The following is an 18,142-nucleotide window of genomic DNA, read 5'->3' on the forward strand; positions in this document are numbered from 1 at the left end:
GATTGGAGCCGATTCTGATGTGTGTGTGTGTGTGTGTGTGTGTGTGTGTGTGTGTCTGTGCTCGCGCGTAGGTAGCTTGGAGATATTTTGTGGTTGTTTTGCTTGCTCAGCTCTCAAGGAAAAAAAGGGAGCCAGGATGTATTTATTCCCGGTTCTTTTCAGAAAAGGTGCCCAAATGGGACTGGGATGCGAAGATCAAGGGCGCCTGCTCTCTTCTCTTATCCTTCTGTCACTAATCTTCACGGGACAAATGTTCAGGGGAAATGATTTGCAAAGTTAGAGAAATGGCAATCTGTTCCAATGTGTTTGAAGAAGCACTAACCACATGGATGCTAGAAGCTCCGTCTGGCTGGTACCAAAGTGAGCGATGCGGCTGAGACTTAAAAGGTGGGAGGGTGGAGGGCATCAGAAAGAAGAGGGAGAGTTCTGTTTTGTAAGTTGTTTGCCCTTGCCCTTAGAAAGCTAATAGCATTTGGAGCTAGCTGTGCTTCAGCCCCGAGGTCAAGAGAGAGGTAAAGAAAGAAAGAAGAGAGATTTATCTGAGAAACAGGAAGCCTATCTTTATTTTGCTGCCTGAAAACCCTTTGGTTTCTGGTGCTTGTGCTTGCTATGGCCTCTGCAACTGAGAATCTTGGAGCTGCAGCTGTTTCAGCACCTGTGAGTTAGTGTCTCTTTTAGAGAGCTGTCAGGTTAAAAGGAAATCACTGAGATTCCTACAAGTATTATCAATGGAGAGATAAAGTACAAGCAACTTGGTTGAGAGGAGAGTTCTGGATGGTAAAGATCATTAAACTCTAAGAAAAGCAGGATGAATATAAATATGCTGAATATTCTCTGAATATGTTGTAAAACCTAAAATAGGTTCATAAGAACTGGGTCCCAGTTCACCGCTACCTCCCTCATCTGTACTCCCTGTTCCTAAATCCTGCTCCGGAGGAGAGGGTATGTCAGGAAAATGTATGGGCATCTTCAGATAGGATAGATATGTCATGTCATTTTCCCAAACTTTCCTTTGATCACCTGGGGGAGCTGCCATTATTTTTCATCACTAGGAAACCCTTATGCTTTTGCCAGGCAGTATGGATCTTGTGAATCAGAGCTAAAGTGTAGGGGCAATCAACCCAGCCTCAAACTTACTAGAAGTCTCTAGGAGAGACAGTCATCTACATCCTAGGATCAAGCTGCCAAACTTCTCCTCAGAAAATTGAGTGTTCTGCAGTTAGGGAAAGGTCCTATTCCAAGTGCTGGGTCTTTATTTTTGAGCAGGTGACTAACTTCATGTTTTCATTTTGCCTGAAAAGCATGTTCCTCTTCCTAACCCCATTCAGAAATATGTTTTTCTTAATGACTTATTCTTAAAAATGAATTTTACTCTCAGTAAGTTTCAGCAGTGTGTTTGTATAGGATATTTTTTCATATTCCATTTCATGGCCACTTTTGAGATCACATTTACAATTCCATTAATAATTATATTTCACTGACACTTTAGTTACCTGGCACAGGAAATAAAAGCCCATTTATTATTTTGATTTTTTTTAAAAAAATGTTTTTTATCAAAACTGCTTTTACTTTACTACCACTAAGTTTCAGCAGTGTGTTTGTATAGGCTATGTTTTCATATTCCATTTCATGGCCACCTTTGAGATCATATTTACAATTCCGTTAATAATTATATTTCACTGCCACTTTAGCTACCTGGCACAGGAAGGGAAAGGCCATTTATTATTTTGATTTTAAAAATGTTTTTTATCAAAACTGCTTTTACTTGAGTACATTTCTAAATTTATAACCTAAAAGGCTAAAGTTGATATGAAAAGATATACTTGTTTGCCACTTTAGTACCTGGCACAGGAAGGAAAAAGTTATTTATTATTTTGAGTTAAAAATGCTTTTTATCAAAACTGCTTTTACTTTACTGCCAGTAAGTTTGTATAGGACATTTTTTCATATTCCATTTCATGGCCACTTTTGAATCATATTTACAATTCCATTAATAATTATATTTCTCTGCCACTTTAATTACCTGGAGCAGGAAGGAATGGGCCATTTATTATTTTGATTTTTTAAAAATGTTTTTTTTCAAAACTGCTTTTACTGTATTACTTTCTAGATTAAAACCTAAAAGGCTAAAGTTGATATGAAAAGATACACTCATTAATGGCTTGAAGGGAGGAAGTGATTTATGAAAAGTTTCCAGATAAAGTCTAATTGTGAAATAGCAGTCCTGACCTTATTCCAAAAGTAACTTCTAAACCTGTCACTTAAAATCTTTAGATTCTCTTCCTTCTCCATTTTGAACTGGAACTGTGATTTTGTTAGTGTGAGGAATTTCCAGTAAGGAAACTCCCTCAATCAATGCATGTCCACATCTGCTCTGCAACTTATAGTCTTAGAGCCAAATGACTAGCCCAGAATCACATAGCCTATGACTATTCTGTGTCAGAGGTGAGATTTGAATACTGGTCTTCCTGAATCAGAGGAGTTCTCTCTGCACTACCCAATGCTTCCTCTTCTACAAAAAAGTCATATAAGAAATAGCTCTTTTTACAAAAACAACATATATCTTAGTTTGTCCCTAAATATGACTCATTTTTTCAATGCTTTCCTCTTGCTTTTCATTTTCCATACAAAACCATTTGGGGATTTTACTCAAACAGCCCTCACAATAGATAAACAGAGCAAGCTGGGTGATCTGTTAAGAGTGCGTGCAGCATGACAAACAAGTGTGCTTGCAGTGGGGAAAGGGCTGTAGCAGTGCTAGACACATGGTTACAATTCAAGCTCTTACTACCCCCTCTCTGATGTATTTGCAGTCCTTCAGGAGCTAGGCAGAGCCCAGATTTAAGCGGTTCCCTTGATCATTCACATCTTTTCTGGGGGTAACCCTGCCCCCCCATCCTTGCAGAGAAGTTAACTAACCAAGCCACAGAAAGCAGAGATTTCTTGAATTAATAGTCCATGTGCCCACAAAGGAGATTCCCCTTTTAAAATTTTCTTTTCTACAGAATAGGAAAACAGCTTATTAGATGTAGAGACTTAAGAACCTTTACATTTAAGAAATGAAATTAAGAAAACAAAGATTAAAAAATTGTTGACCAAAGAATGGCTATTGATCTTCTCCTCTCCTCTACTTCTAACCTCTTTTGTATGAAAGGTTAATCCATGCAATTGTGACTAAGGACAGATAGATTGCAAACTTGGTTTCAATTTTCTGGGCTAAATGTGGCCACAAATAGGATTGGGAAGCCAGCGCTTTTCTTTGTGGAAACATTTTGCACTTTGTTCTTCCCTGAGCTTTCTTGAGAATGCTAACAGCATCTTAAGACCTGAGGCAAGTGCTGAGTTATAATCAAAATTCACTTGCTGAGCAGAGAAAATCATGTATTTACCATGCTTCTATAGGTCACCTTCATTCTCAATCTTATTATGGCTATTACTCAGTAACCTGGGATTCTTTCAAGCAGAGACAAGCTGATGCTTCCCTTCTGAAAATAAAGCCAAAGCTTTCTTGGGATTGCAGACACTCTGGTTAAACAATTACACTCTGTAAGCCAACCCTAATTAAAGAGGATTGCTTTGAGTACTAGCGTTCTTTTGCCTCTGACATTAGGGACATAGCTTTCGGGGAAAGTTTCTAAAGTGTTTACTAGGCATGGGAAGAATCAGTAAATGAAGCATTCTTGTTTGCGTGCAAATGAATCTCAGTGTCTCTCCATCTCTCTAGATGATTGTTTGTCTGTCTCCTTGGAATTCTTCCTTTTCAGAGATCTCTCTGTTGAGTAGGTTCTATGATGAAGAATACTGGGATACTTCCTCCCCATACAAAGAAAAGATTTGACTTCAAAGTAGCAAACAACCCTGGTTCTCTACCTCTCCAAAGAGTTTTTTAGTATGTGGGCAAAATGGGTTGCAGACCTGGAGACAGCAATCAACCAGACCTGCATGTTCCTTTGAACTACATTTCTTTGGCTTCTAATCACTGTTCAAGTCTTAATTCAAAAGTAAGCACACACACACACACACACACACACACACACACACACACACACCCTTCTCTTTATTTTGCCATGGCAACGTGATCTATTCTATTGAAACTCAGAAGACCTGGGTTCAATTATCCAGTTCTACTATTCCCTTTGAGCAGCTAGGTGGTGCAATGGATTTGGAAATCAGAAAGATCCATCTTTCTAAGTTCAAATCTGGCCTCAGACACTTACCAGTTACATAACCCTGGTCAAGTCATTTAACTCCATTTGCCTCAGTTTCCTCATCTGTAAAATGAGCTGAAGAAGGAAATGGCAAACCATTCCAGTATCTTTGCCAAGAAAAGTCCTGATGGGGTCATAAAGAATCAGATGCTATTGAATAACAAAAATGATTTCCTATCTATGTAATCTAAGGCTACTCATTTAATATTCTTGAGCCTATTTCCTTACCTTCAAAAGGAGAAGGAGAGACTAAATGATTTCTAAGATACCTTCCAAATGTCTTTCAGAGATCCAGGTAGCATGATATTATAGAGAGAGCACATGCAGGTAAGAGGACCTAGGCTGGAATCCCAGATTAACCATTCACTTTATATATTTTAAGGGACCTCAAATGACCACTGTATGATCTTAAGTGACTAATTCTCTAGTCTCAGTTTTCTTCTCTGTAAGATGAAGATGAAGATTAAATAATGTCTGACTTTCTCTCATTTCCAAGTTTATGATCATTTAGACTTAAATATTTTTACTTTGATCATAGTTATTAATGCATATAGCTTATCTTCTCAATAGAACCTAAGATTCTGGAAGCCTGGTACTGTGCTTTTTGTTTAGTTTTGTATTTGTACCTCTAGTTTCTAGAATAGTATCCTGCTTGTAGGTATTGTGATAAGGACTAGAGCTGTAAAGGGAACTTCTAGGCAAGGAAATTCCTTCTACCAGTAAAGGTTGGTACCTTTTTTGGGGTGATTCTATAGGTAATTCTATAATTATATGGATCTGCAAGAGTTGTTTAGAGTTTTGAGATTAAATTATTTGCTCAGGGTCACACAGTCAGTATGTGGCAGGGAAAGGAATTAAATCCAAGGATTTATGGCTTTGAGGTCAGTTCTCTCTCTCTCTCTCTCTCTCTTTCTTTCTTTCTTTCTTTCTTTCTTTCTTTCTTTCTTTCTTTCTTTCTTCCTTCCTTCCTTCCTTCCTTCCTTCCTTCCTTCCTTCCTTCCTTCCTTCCTTCCTTCCTTCCTTCCTTCCTTCCTTCTCTTTCTTTCTTTCTTTCTTTCTTTCTTTCTTTCTTTCTTTCTTTCTTTCTGAGGCAGTTGGGGTTAAGTGACTTGCCCAGGGTCATACAGCTAGGAAGTGTTAAGTATCTAAGACCAGATCCATTAAGTTGCACTGGATTTCCCTTTCACCAGAAAGCTGCTATTTTGTGCAGTTAATAACTTCTTATCATTCTCCCCTCTGACCAACAGTGTGGATTTCTCCATGAACCCATTCTTTTTTCTCTTGGTTCCTGTCCCGAGTTCCAGGCATCTAGAATGAGGTTGATTGAAGCACATAAGAGTAAAGGTTTTTGGGTGAGCACTCAGCACTTTTCAGGTTGGACAGTGACAACTGCAGACTAATTGCTGCATCTCCTTAACACTTCTGAATGTAGAACAGTGGGTGCTGCCTTGAGGCAAACAGTCAGAAGTCCCTCCACTGACATTTACACATTGTTCCCAATAAATCCTTTAGAGTACAGTCTCTTTCCTTTCAGTATCAAAATCAAGGGAGCAAATGCTTCACCAACTCTCCCTGACATGATCTTTCTACTAAATCTACCCAATCCCTGGAGTTGTTCCCTTCCATAACTCATTAACTGTGATTTCAGAGACAAAACAAACAGAGGCCCAGTACAGGGTAAATGGAACTACAAGGACTTTATTTTAATTATTCAACAAGTCTATGTGTTTGTAAGAGGAGTGAGAATAAGGTTTTGAGGGAAAAGAAAAAGTGTTATTGTTCAATTGTTCCCATTTCTACATGATTCCATGGATTTTTTTTTTGATGGGTTTTTCTTTACAAAGACACTGGTGGTTACCATTTTGTTTTCCAGTATGTCCCTCATCAGGGAAAAGTGACTTGCTTGGGGTCACACAGCTAGTAAATATCTGAGGCCAGATCTGAATTCAGATCTTCCTAACTCCAAGCCAGTATTCTATCCATTGTATAATCAATCATATAAGAAAAACTTCAATAGTGTAGACCAAAGCCAAGAGCCATCTCTAAAACTAATCTTTTAAAATCCTTTTCCTTCCTCATCCACAACCTCCATCCCCAGACCACTTCCTTTCCTTGAATAATTATTGTTTGTTGTCTATACACATTTGTGCAAAACATTGGGAGGAGAAAAGCTGTGGTGATGGAGATTACACGAGGACATAGACATAATAATGGAAATTAGAACATGATAAGTATGAGAGTGGGTGAATAGAGATGGTGGGTAGTATAAAATACCGTAGAATGGTCATGATTGATAGAACATTCCTGGAATGAAAGTGGGGAATAGGGAAGACTCACAGGGGGAGGTTGCACCTTAATAACACTTAAGGATGAGACAACATGACAGTTAAATGTTTTAACATTGCTTTTGGAGCAGATTTTTTAAAAAAGAAAATTTCACTGGAAAATAAATGTTTTAAAGGTGATAAAGACTTCCAACAAAAGCTTTCAACTCCAACATGTACTATTGATATTTAGACCCATTGAGTTACTTTTCAATTTTGCAAAGTCTTAGGATTCCATTTATGAGCTTTCTAGCCCTCTAGTTTCATCACTTTTCCATTCTGTTGTCCAGTTGTTGGTCATTTTACTTCCCTTTTGCAGCTTTATACCTGGACAAGGGAAAAAGATGAAGATGAATCCATAACCCAGCCATACTGTTATAAAAGAGAAACCATCATCGCGTGATAACTGTGTTCACAATCCAAATCCAACCTAGCTTTTCAGACTTATTTTATTTTATTGCCCCCTTTTGTACTAGATGCACCAGCCATATTGGTTTACTTACTGTTTCCCGTATGAGTTTTTTCCTTTCTCTATATTTTTCCACAGGTTTTCTCCTATGCTTAGAATACACTCTCTCCTCACTATTGTCTCTTAGACTCTCTAGCTTCCTTTCAGGTTCAGTTTAAGGGACTAGACTCTGTCTTCCCTCAAAGGTTATTGATGCTTTTCCACCAAAAAAAGAAGTTAAATATATTTTTGGTATTGTTTCATTTTGCAATTTGATACTTCCCTCAATTCACTGTAAGCTGCTTGAGGGCAGAGCCTTTTAATCTTTGTTTTATATTTGTATGCCCAGCTCTTATACAGTGCATTGAATGTGGTAGGGGCTTAATCAATGCTTGTTGAATAAATAAATGAATTCTCAGACCGTACTATTTTCCACTGTAATTCACTCCAGGTCTTTGAGCTCTAACTCTGAATCAGGGCACTGTATTGTATTAAATTTTATAGGGCATAACACTTTTGGTTAATGGTGATTTGCCAGTGTGGCCCCAGAGTCATATAACAACTACTGTCCCAACTAGTCAATTTATTAGAGACTTATTAGCAATTTGAATGAAAGACAAGTAGCAGAGAAAGTTGATACTAATAGCTACAATGAGATTAGGGGATTATCTATGCGTTCCATTTATTCAATAGCATAATGCTGGTCTCTGAACAAACTGTATAAAATTTCCTCTTATGTGGACCCAAAGAGGCTGTTTGGGGAATAGTTAGATTTATACATGACATCCTTATCCCCCTACCAAAATGCATAAAGAGCAAGTTGGAATAAGTACCTGAAACTGAAGCTCTCATTTCTACATTTCAAAACTTCCTCATGATTGTAATTCAGATATTTGAAAATAGGTCAGCTTTATTTTCTCTACAAATATGGTAAACATGAAATCCAAGCTTTCATCTAAGATACTGATTGATAAAAAGAAGAACAGAACTAATTCAAGGTAAGAGAAGAAGCCTTGGAGCTCTCTGCTAGAAATTTTCCTTCAGTTCAGTAATCACTACTCTTTGGGAATGGACATTCATTTGCCAATTCTTGTTCTGCCTACCTGTATTGTCTGCTATTTGAACTATTATCTTCATACTTGCCCACAAAGATCTCACTAAAGACTTAATTAAATGCTACACTGGAATCCAGGCATATTGTATACATGGCATCCTACTAATGTATTGGTTTAGTAACCAGTGTTCCTATCCAATGAAATGAAGAGAAAAAAATGATGCATTTGATATGACTTTTTTCTTGTTGAATCTGTTTTTGCACTTAGTGATCTGTGTTTCCTTCTCTAAATGCTTATGAATCATAATAGGGATAGGGACAGAAACTGATGCTTATATAACATTTTAAAGTTTGTAAAGGACTTTGCATACATTATCTCATTGGAACCTTATCAAAATCCTAGAAGGTAATTACCACAGATATTATTGTCATTGACAAATTAAGAATTCTTTAGCTGCTCTGCTCTTCATGGAGAGAGCTGTAAGATATATCCAGATAATTAAAATTTCCCCATCAGTACCCTTTAGTGTCAGGTTTGTGACTGAGTTCCTCTACTATTCATCTATTTTCTTCTTCTTGCCAGGTGGTCTCTAGTATAATCCCATTTGCAATATATTGTTCTCTTTCTCCTCTTATTGATCTTTATTCAAATATTTCTCTTTTTCTGGTTCATGAGTATATTCTCTTTTTTTCAGTGTTGCTCCAATGTTTCTCTTTTCTTATTTTTTTTAATGTGATATACTTGTCCACATTCTAATTGAGTTCCATTCCACCATTTTTCTATGATACTTATGAGGTCAAATTTAGCTTTTTGATTTCTTTAGCTCACCTTGTGGATTTTCCAACTTTGGTCTATTAATGCAGAAATATTCTAGACTGTTAGTTCTAAGGCTGCCACTTGTCTAGGATATGATTTTCTGTGAATTACTAGATATTTTCACTGATATTCTTCTCCTATTATAATATATCTACCATGGTTGTACTGAGGCTGGTCAACTTAAATAGACCATTTTCTCCTTTCCCTTTCATTTTAAGTTTGAATTATGAAAAAATCAAAGTTCTCCATTCAAAATATTTTAATCCTTATCTTTAAATCTGCATCTCCTAATATCTCATTATTCTGCCTCTGATGCTCCAATCAATGCTAAAGAAGTAGACTGAAGCAACCAGCCTACCAAAAAGTAAGTTTCTTCAGTTCTTAGGAAGTATGGGGTATGGTGGGAAGAAACTAAAGTCAGAGTTAGAAAACAAAAAATCCCAGTTGTGGCTCCTCCTTTTACAAGTCATATGATAGAGTTTGAATCATGTAATCTCTCTGAGACAGTTTCCTTATCTGTGAAATCTATATAATAATAATACTTATGCTACTTAATTCACAGACTTCTTAAAAGGAAATTATGACTGTATAAATATTACATTATTAATTTATGTGGTTCTTGAATAAAGTTCCACTTATCCTCATGGTAGTATAGAAGTGACTCTGAGTTTTATTGCAGCAGGGTATACCCTTTGATAGATCTTCTTTAGCCAAAGAGGCTTTTGTAGCATTCCTCTTTGGGCTGAAGAGCTAAATGGAAATCACTTAACTTCATCAGGACTTAGTTTCCCCATTTATAAAAATGAAGGGTTGGGTTATATGGTTTTTGAAGTGCTTTCCAACTTTAAATCTATGATCTATCATTCCCTGTTAGATGTATGAGCTCAGCGTCATCCCTTTTGTTCAGAACCCAAAAATGTAGTGTATTTTAAAAGGCTTTATAATACAAAATACAAAACAATGAAATCTCCATCAATTTGAACCTTAGAGGTTATCTATATAAAAGTGTAATGTTCATAGGACACAAAATCCTATGGATAGGAGGGGACTAGCTTTGCCTCCTTGACAATTATGTAAGAAATAAGGAATAATAATAATAGCTAACTTTATATAGCCCTTTCAGATTTGCAAAGTCTTCACCTAACTGTCTCATTTGACCCTCAGAACAGCTTGTAAAGTAGATGCTATTATTTCCCCCCATTTTACAGATGAAGAAACAGAAAATAATTAAATGATTTGCCAAGGAATATACAGCCAGCAAAAAGCTCACTCAGAATTTGAATTCTGATCTGACTCCAGGTCCACTACTGCACCTAGTGATCGTACATGCAGCCAATTAGTATTGTGTAAGGGACAGAAGGGGAAGGAAGAATGATCGCAGCAGTCTTGGGGAGGAGGGATGTATTTTAGTCGAGGACACTATCTTTCTAATCTGTCCTCCCAGAAGAACTGGACCTCTTCCCAAGTGCACCTTGTCCTCAGGTCCTTGACAGTGTGTAAATCATAGGTGGAAGTAGCAGGGCTTAAAAGGAGAAACACTCACTGGTTCCCTGATGCTGGCACAAATATAATATGGAAGAAAAGGAAGATTCTCAAAGCTGGAGGTCATACATAGAAATCCAACCCTATTTCCAGACTTGTAAATAACTGCACTGATTTTGATTTTCAAAAAAGGCTCTATTTCCATTTAGACTTTTGATGCAGATTGAAGAGAACCTCAGAAAACAGATCTGAAACTAGGCTAATGTTTTTAGCAGAGCAGCAGGGTAACTGTGACTAATTTGGAAGATAGATTTAACTGGAAATGTTGGTCTTACTTGCACACCCCTGTATCTCTTAATCATTTCTTGGTCCTTTAATGTATTTTTAATAGTAAGTCTGTGATTAGGAGGGAGAGCTCTGATTGCTGCAGAGCTGGCTGGTGCAGGAGCTGTGGGAATCCTGGCAGCTGCAGGGCACGGCCTGTGGCGTCTTTGGGTATGGCGCCGACTTGGAGCTTACTTGGGGCACAGTGGCCAGAAGCTAAAGGGAGAGCTCATTTTAAGCACCAGAAGGCTAGTGGAAGATAATACTTGCAGACAATAGACGCGACTTAGCTGAGCATCAGGAAGACTGCAGTTTCTTAAGAATAAACCAAACCCAGATCAATACCTGGCATTTTGAAAAAAAGCTGCTGGGAAAGTCTGATCTCATTCATCAGTGACCATTATTCCAAAAGGAAGCTGGGACCCCGCATATTTAGCTCCTGAGGCTTCTATCAGGGACTTGCTGAACAACCTTTAGGTAAGATGTTGCTCTGTGCTAAAGTTCTCATTTTGAAGAATAGGGTGAATTTGCCCCCAGTTTAAAAAAATATTTTTATTTAAAGGTTTGAGTTCCAAATTCTACCCCTCTCCTTTCCCTAACAGGGTAAGCAATAAGATCTAGGTAATAAATGTGCAATTATGTAAAACATTTCCATATAAATCATTTTATATAAGAAGACACAAATAAAAGAAAACTTAAAAGAAAGTGAAAAATAGTTTCAGTCTGTATTCAATCAATATCAGTTCTTTCTCTGGAGGCAGTATGTGTCATCATTAGATCTTTGGGATTGTTTAGATCATTGTCTTACAGAGAATAGCTAAGTCATTCATAGTCTTTCATGGAGCAATATTGCTGTTACTGTGCACAACTATACTCTTGGTTCTGTTCATTTCACTATGCATCAGTTCATGTATGTCTTTCCAAGTTTTTCTGAAATCAGCCATAGCATAATAATATTCCAATATAATTATTTATCTATATATACACAATTATATAGCCTTTTCCCAATTGATGGGCATCTCTTTGATTTCCAATTCTTAGTCACTACATAAAAATATAAATATTTTTGTACATTTGGGTCCTTTACCCTTTTATTGGATGTCTTTGGGATATAGATCTAGCCACGGTATTGCTCGATCAAAGGGTATGTAAACTTTTATAGCCCTTTGGGTATTGTTCCAAATTATTCTCCAGACTGGCTGGATCAGTTTATAACTCCACCAACAATGCATTAGTGTCATGGGGGTGGATATTTTAAGGATAACTTATACTGTTGTCAGGATCTTTTTTTTTTTTTTTTTGAGGAAAGGGCTCTTCACCTGAAATCAACATATTCTGGGGGAAACTCTGAGAAGGGGCAAATGAAGAGAGTGATTTTGTGAAACTATTTCATCAAAGCCAAGTCCCTCTGGCATTCTCTGTGGTCCCAGATCAGCACATTGGCCAGAAACACAAGACTTTCCAGGAAAACCTATAGATTTCAGGGGAAACCTATGAATTGACAAAAAACGAGCACCTGATCCTTACAATCTATTGCTTGCTACAAATTGTTCTGCTATACCAAGATTCCATCTGTCTACTGTACTCCCACCTCTGTCCCGACAGCATAAAAAGGACCAGGAATCATCCATCAATAAAAGCTTTGCTCATCCTTACCTCAAAGGTGCCCTCCTCAGGCTATACTCTACAGCTGCTCTTTTCTTATTCCATAACTCAGCCTCTGTCCTCTCTGTGTCAACAAATGTGTCTACTAAACAAACTGAAAATCTCAGAAAGTGATTTTCTATGGCTACAGGGAGAAAAGCCAGATTTTCCTTGGGGTGCCTATCTCAATTATTTTGAGTTGGATCTGGGCTTGTTTAACAGGTTTAGAATAACTCTGACAACATTAATATCCACCTACAATAATGAAATGAAGCACACAAAACTGAAGTCAATCTATACAAGATTATCCTTAACCAAGGAACCCACCACATTCCTTTATAATTGTCTCCTTGGCTCCTTATATTATAAAAGAACATAAGGTCCTTGAAGGTCAGGATTGTTTTGTCTATGTAGATCACCAGTGTATAGTGTAGTGTTCTGCATTTATGCATGTGTGTGATTTTGTTGGTGTAAGGAGTTTCCATACTTGCTTGGCAAATGACAAACACTTAATACATGTTTTGTGTGGATTCATTGCTATTATGAATATTTCCTCTGTTTTCATAAGCATCTCATCTATCATCTATAATCTTAGATAGTTGCCTGGGAGTCTGAGAGGCTAAATTATATGCCTTTGGTCACATGGCAAGTGAATATGTGTGAGTCAGGTTTTCCTTCCTTCCAACTTTCTATCAGCTATTTGTCTCTGCCTCTCACCTCATATGCTTTGATTATAGTACTAAGTATTTGTTAAATTTAATGGGATTCTCTTACATATTTCATCCTTCCTTCTTGTTCCTTTTCCTCTTCTCTCTTTCCCTCCCCTGCCTTTCCCTCCTTTACCCTCCCCGCCTTTATCTCCCCTTCCCTGCCTTTCCCTCCCCTCTCTTGTCTTTTCCTCCTCTCCCATACTTTTCTCTCTCCTCCCTTCCTTTGCCTTCTCCCCCTCCCCTTCCCTTCCTCCCCTGCCCTTCCTTTTCCTTCCCTTCCCTTCCCTACCTTCTCCTTTCTTCCCTTCCCTTCCCTCCATAGTCTCACTTGCATGGTTATATAAGTTTTTTTTCTTCTAAGAGGAATCTGTGTCTTTTCATTATCTCTTCTATGGAGATGAAAAATAGTGTGTTGAATCAGAAATTCAGAGCCTTTCTACTCTGAACATTAAGGGACATAGGCAGGTAAGACTTACACATAAGTAAACAGAAGACAGACTTCTTTCCCCCTTCTCTAGGAATAATCTTTTTATACAGAAGCAAAAGTGCTTCAAGAGAAGTTTTCTCTTATCCAAACAACACCTGTTTTGAATAAGCAGTGCTGGCCTCTGAAATTCTGCACTTGATTAGTATTCATACAGTGTTGTTGCAATTTATTTTTTCTCTACTCCAAGAGGAAGAAAAAAAAATCAATGAAAATAAAAGGGAATTTGCCTATCAGAAAGAAGCTAATGTTACTAAGAGAAACCGCATACGTTTTAGAGCAAATATAACTAAGTTTTTGCCTCAATTTGCCACAAAATTGAAGCAAAACTCTTTAATGAACTTCAGGCATTTTACCATAATTTTATTTTAAAAATGAAAGAAAAGGGGATCTTGGACACCATTGGAAGGATGAATGGCAGGTCTGTCAGAATAAGGCAAATCAAGTCAGAAGTTTCATTGTGAATTAGGGAGTTGTTTTCCTTTGAAGTTGAATTCTGACACAGTGGGACCTCAGCAAAGAACTCCCTTAGCTTCTCTACCTGTCCAGCACAGAGTCAGTTAGTTATTAAACATTTATTAAATACCTATTATGTGCTAGATACTGTTCTAAGTACTGAGGATAGAGAGAAAGGCAAAACCAGATCTATTTCTCAAGGAGCTCCCAGTCTAGTAAAGGGAGACAGCATGCAAACAGCTGTATACAAATAACCTACCAACAGGATAAATTGGAAATAACAGAGGGAAAGCACTAGAATTAAGAGGATCAGGCAAGCTTCCTGTAGAAGTTAGAATTTTTATCTGAGATTTGAAGCAAGTCAGGGAAGCCAGGATATTGAGATGAGGAAAGACAGTAGGGGGAACAGTCATCAAAATGTCTGGATACTGGAGATGGGAATTTTTGCTTGAGGAACAGCAAGAAAGTCAGTGTCCCTGGATTACTGAATATGTGATAGGGTGTAAGATGTAAGGGGACTGAATAGGTGCAAGGTGGGGCAAGTTAGGAAGATCTTTGAATGCCAAACAGAACATTTTCTATTTGAGGCTAGTGTTGATAGGGAGGCATTGGAGTCTTATTAAGTGAAGGAGAATGGTAATGTGGTCAGACTTGTGCTTTAGTAAGATCAGTTTGACAATGGAGTGAACTGGAGTTGGGAAAGAATTGTAGTAGGGAGATTAGCCAGAAATCTGTGGAAGCAGTCCAGGTGTGAAGTGATAATGGTCTGTACCAGGATGATAGCAATGTCTGAGGAAAGGGCATATGTGAGAGTTGTTATGAATGTAGAATTGAAAAGCTTTGGCAATAAATTAGATATAGTGAGAGAGATTGAAGAAATGAAGATGACACATTTGTTGTGAGACTGGGTGACTGGAAAGATGATAGAACTCTCAAAGGTAATAGGGAAAGGAGGTAATATCAAGGTGGCAGAGTTACAAGAAGAATTACAGCTTAGTTTTCCTACCACTCTTTTCCCACAAAGATCTTGAAAAGGTACTAGACCAAATTCTAATTGAGAAATTCAAGAAAAAGCTCAATAGAGCTTTGGGAGACAGACGTAAATGTTTATGCACATTGGGGTTGGATTCTGGCCGGGAGCTACCATGCATAGTGCATTCCAGTTTCCAGCTACTGAAAGAAGGCTAAAACTAGCCACCAAAGCAGGAAACGTGGGCAGAGAGAGATTCCATGACTGGAGCAGTGTGAGTCACAAATCTAATGTCACCTTAGGAGAGGACTTTCACCTAATCTGAACTGGTTAAAGGATGGAAAGGTATACATACACAGTTAGATATGGACATTTATTTCACTTAATAGAGTAATAAGGGAAAAGGGGTTAAGAATAAGGGGGAAGGAATAGAATGCAAGAATAAGTTAGGGATTAGTCAGAAGCAAATCAAAATCTTAAAGTGGGAGCAGGAAACAAAAATATACAATTAACAACAAAAACTGAATGTCAATGGAATGAACTAACTCATAAAAATGAAGAAGAAAGAAGACTGGATTAGAAAATAGCATCCAAACAATATGACAAATAATCATGGGTTTAAAATAAAGAGATGGAGCAGAATCTATTATGAAGTAAAAAAAGACAGGGGAGAGCAATCATGATTTCAGCAGTAATAGCAAAAATAAACTCAGTTAAACGAAATAAACATAACTATATTTTACTGAAAGGTATCATAGACAATGAGTAAATAGCAATATTAAACATACATGTACCTAATGGCATAGCATATAAATTCTAAAAGGAAAAGTTAAATGAGTAATAAGGAAAAAGAGTAAAATTATAATAGTTCTTATTGTTGAGTCATGTTCTAATCTATTTCACCAAGTTCATGGGATTTTTCTTTGCAATGACATGGAATGTTTTTCCATTTCCTTCCCCAGTGGATTAATATGAACAGAATTTAAGTGACTTGCCTAGTATTGTATAGCTAGCAAGTATCTGAGGCGGTATTTGAACTTAGATCTTAATGCACTATCTATTTCACTATCTAGATGCCCAAAATAATTGTAAACTTTAATTTCCTTCTCTCAGACATAGATGAATATAAATGAAAAAGAAATGAGGTATTTGAATAGAATTTTGAAAAATTTTGATATGATAAAACTCTAAAGGATATTGGGTAGGAAAAGAAAGAAGAATATTGTTTCTCAGCTGTACATATACCTTTAAAAAAATTGACCATACATTAGGGCACTAAAACCTCCCAAAGAAATGCAGAAGAGCAGAAATATTAAATGCATCTTTTACTGACAACAATGCAATAAAGTTATGTTCAATAAGGGACATTTAAAACAAAGATTAAAAATTAATTGGAAACTATATAACTTTAATCCTAAAGAATGGGTGAGTCAAAGAATAAATCATGGAAATAATCAATAATTTCATTAAATATAATGACAACAATGAAATAACATTCTAAAATTTTGGGGATACAGCCAAAGCAGTACTTAGGGGAAAATTTATATCTCTAAACAATTTCATCAATAAAAGAAAGAGCCAATCAACAAATTGAACTGCAGTTACAAAATCCAGAAAAATAAAACAGTAATAAGGAAGTTAGAAAGAAGGGAGAATTTGAGGTGGGAGGGAGACAATGAGCTCGGGTTTGGATATGTTAAGTTTCAGAACATCCAATTTGAGGTATGGAATAGTTGAAAATTAGGGCCTGGAGATTGGGACCAGATAAATAGACTTAAGAATTATTTGCACAGATAATAACTGAATCTATGGCATCAATAAGATTGATGGGGGTGAACTCTGAAACTGTGTTCCCTTTAATCTGTAAAATAATCATTCTGAAATTGTGTCCCCTTTGAACTGTAAAAGAAGGGACTTTGGGGACTCAGACTCCAGAGAGTCTGGGAAGGGGCTTACTTTCCAGATGGGCTTTTTCTAAGATAGGTGAGACATTCAATTGGAGATCTTGGGGAAATCAACCCCCTTTGATCTTTTGGGGTAGCCAGATCGCCTTCAAGAAATTCCAAATTCTGGGGGAAAAAAGCCTTCAAAGTGATTTTATTCAATTGGGGAGATCTTGGTCTGATAATCAGATCAAACTGCCCCCAGTCCCCAAGATTTGCTCATAAAATAGGATTCTATTAACACATTCTTTGCAAATCTCCTCATTAAGAGATTTGTCCACTAAGAGAGAGCTTCTTAGTAAAAAATAAAACTTCCTTTTTTTGCCACTAAGATTTCATGTTCAGGAATTCTTTCAAGTTGGAACTGTGCCTAGACCAGAGGGGATTCTCACATCAATTCTCTACCACTAGACATACATCAAGAGCTAGGAGAAATAGTAGAGGAAGAAAAAAGTCTTAGGACAGAACCATGTGAGAGCCATGGTTAGCAAAAAGAACATTATATGTAGAGATAGGCTACCAAGATTTGTATTTCAATTCTGACATGTATTAACTATTTGATCTTGAATAGTTCATTCAAACACTCTCTGGTTCTTAGTTTCCACATCTGAAAAATAAGGGAAATAATGCTTGAAACACCCATTTCATAGGGGTGGTAAGAAGAATGATGGATAATGTTATAGCACTATTTACATGTGAATTCGTAATTGATATCTGCTGTTAATAACAATAACAATTATAACTCCTTATAATCCAACTTTCATTCCCTCGACTCTACAAAATGATTTCCTAATTGTCAAATATCATGGCATTTAAAAAACATTTTATTCTTCCTTGTCTACCAGGTAGCATTTGATCTTTGATTACCCCCTGTTTTATTACTACATATCCTGTTTCTTTAACTGTTTGTTTTTTGTTCCCTTGACTGGCTTCTTGCATCCAGAACCTTCAAATAGAGTTCCCCAAGGATAGATTGGGAAAGTAAAATTTATAGTAACATTTCTATTTTCCACTCCAATTTTCTTTTGTAATCCTGGGGAATTGGATCTTATTAAGTCAACTTAAGATAGTGAGACAAGACTCAGAAAAGTGATGATTCACTTTGTGATTTAAGACAACTTGATTAAAGCTTCCAGGCCCTCAGTTTTTTTGTGTAGAAAATGGAAGTCATGTTACTATATGCCTTTTGCACACAAAGGAATTCATGAGAAATGAGAAGACTATTATTGTTTGAGATCCTCCAAGAAAGGTAATAGAGGAAGTCCAGCTCTGGTTAAT

At 37.0% G+C, this 18,142-nt stretch overlaps 1 protein-coding gene across 2 annotated transcripts in view; it reads left to right on the plus strand.

Moving 5' to 3' along the window:
- Positions 1-18,142, plus strand: part of SIAH3 (siah E3 ubiquitin protein ligase family member 3) — a 98,611-nt gene that overhangs the window by 18,032 nt on the left and 62,437 nt on the right. The window lies entirely within an intron of this gene.

The sequence above is a fragment of the Antechinus flavipes genome, chromosome 3 (genome assembly GCF_016432865.1).
Source record: "Antechinus flavipes isolate AdamAnt ecotype Samford, QLD, Australia chromosome 3, AdamAnt_v2, whole genome shotgun sequence".
In the NCBI taxonomy this organism is placed as follows: Eukaryota; Metazoa; Chordata; class Mammalia; order Dasyuromorphia; family Dasyuridae; genus Antechinus; species Antechinus flavipes.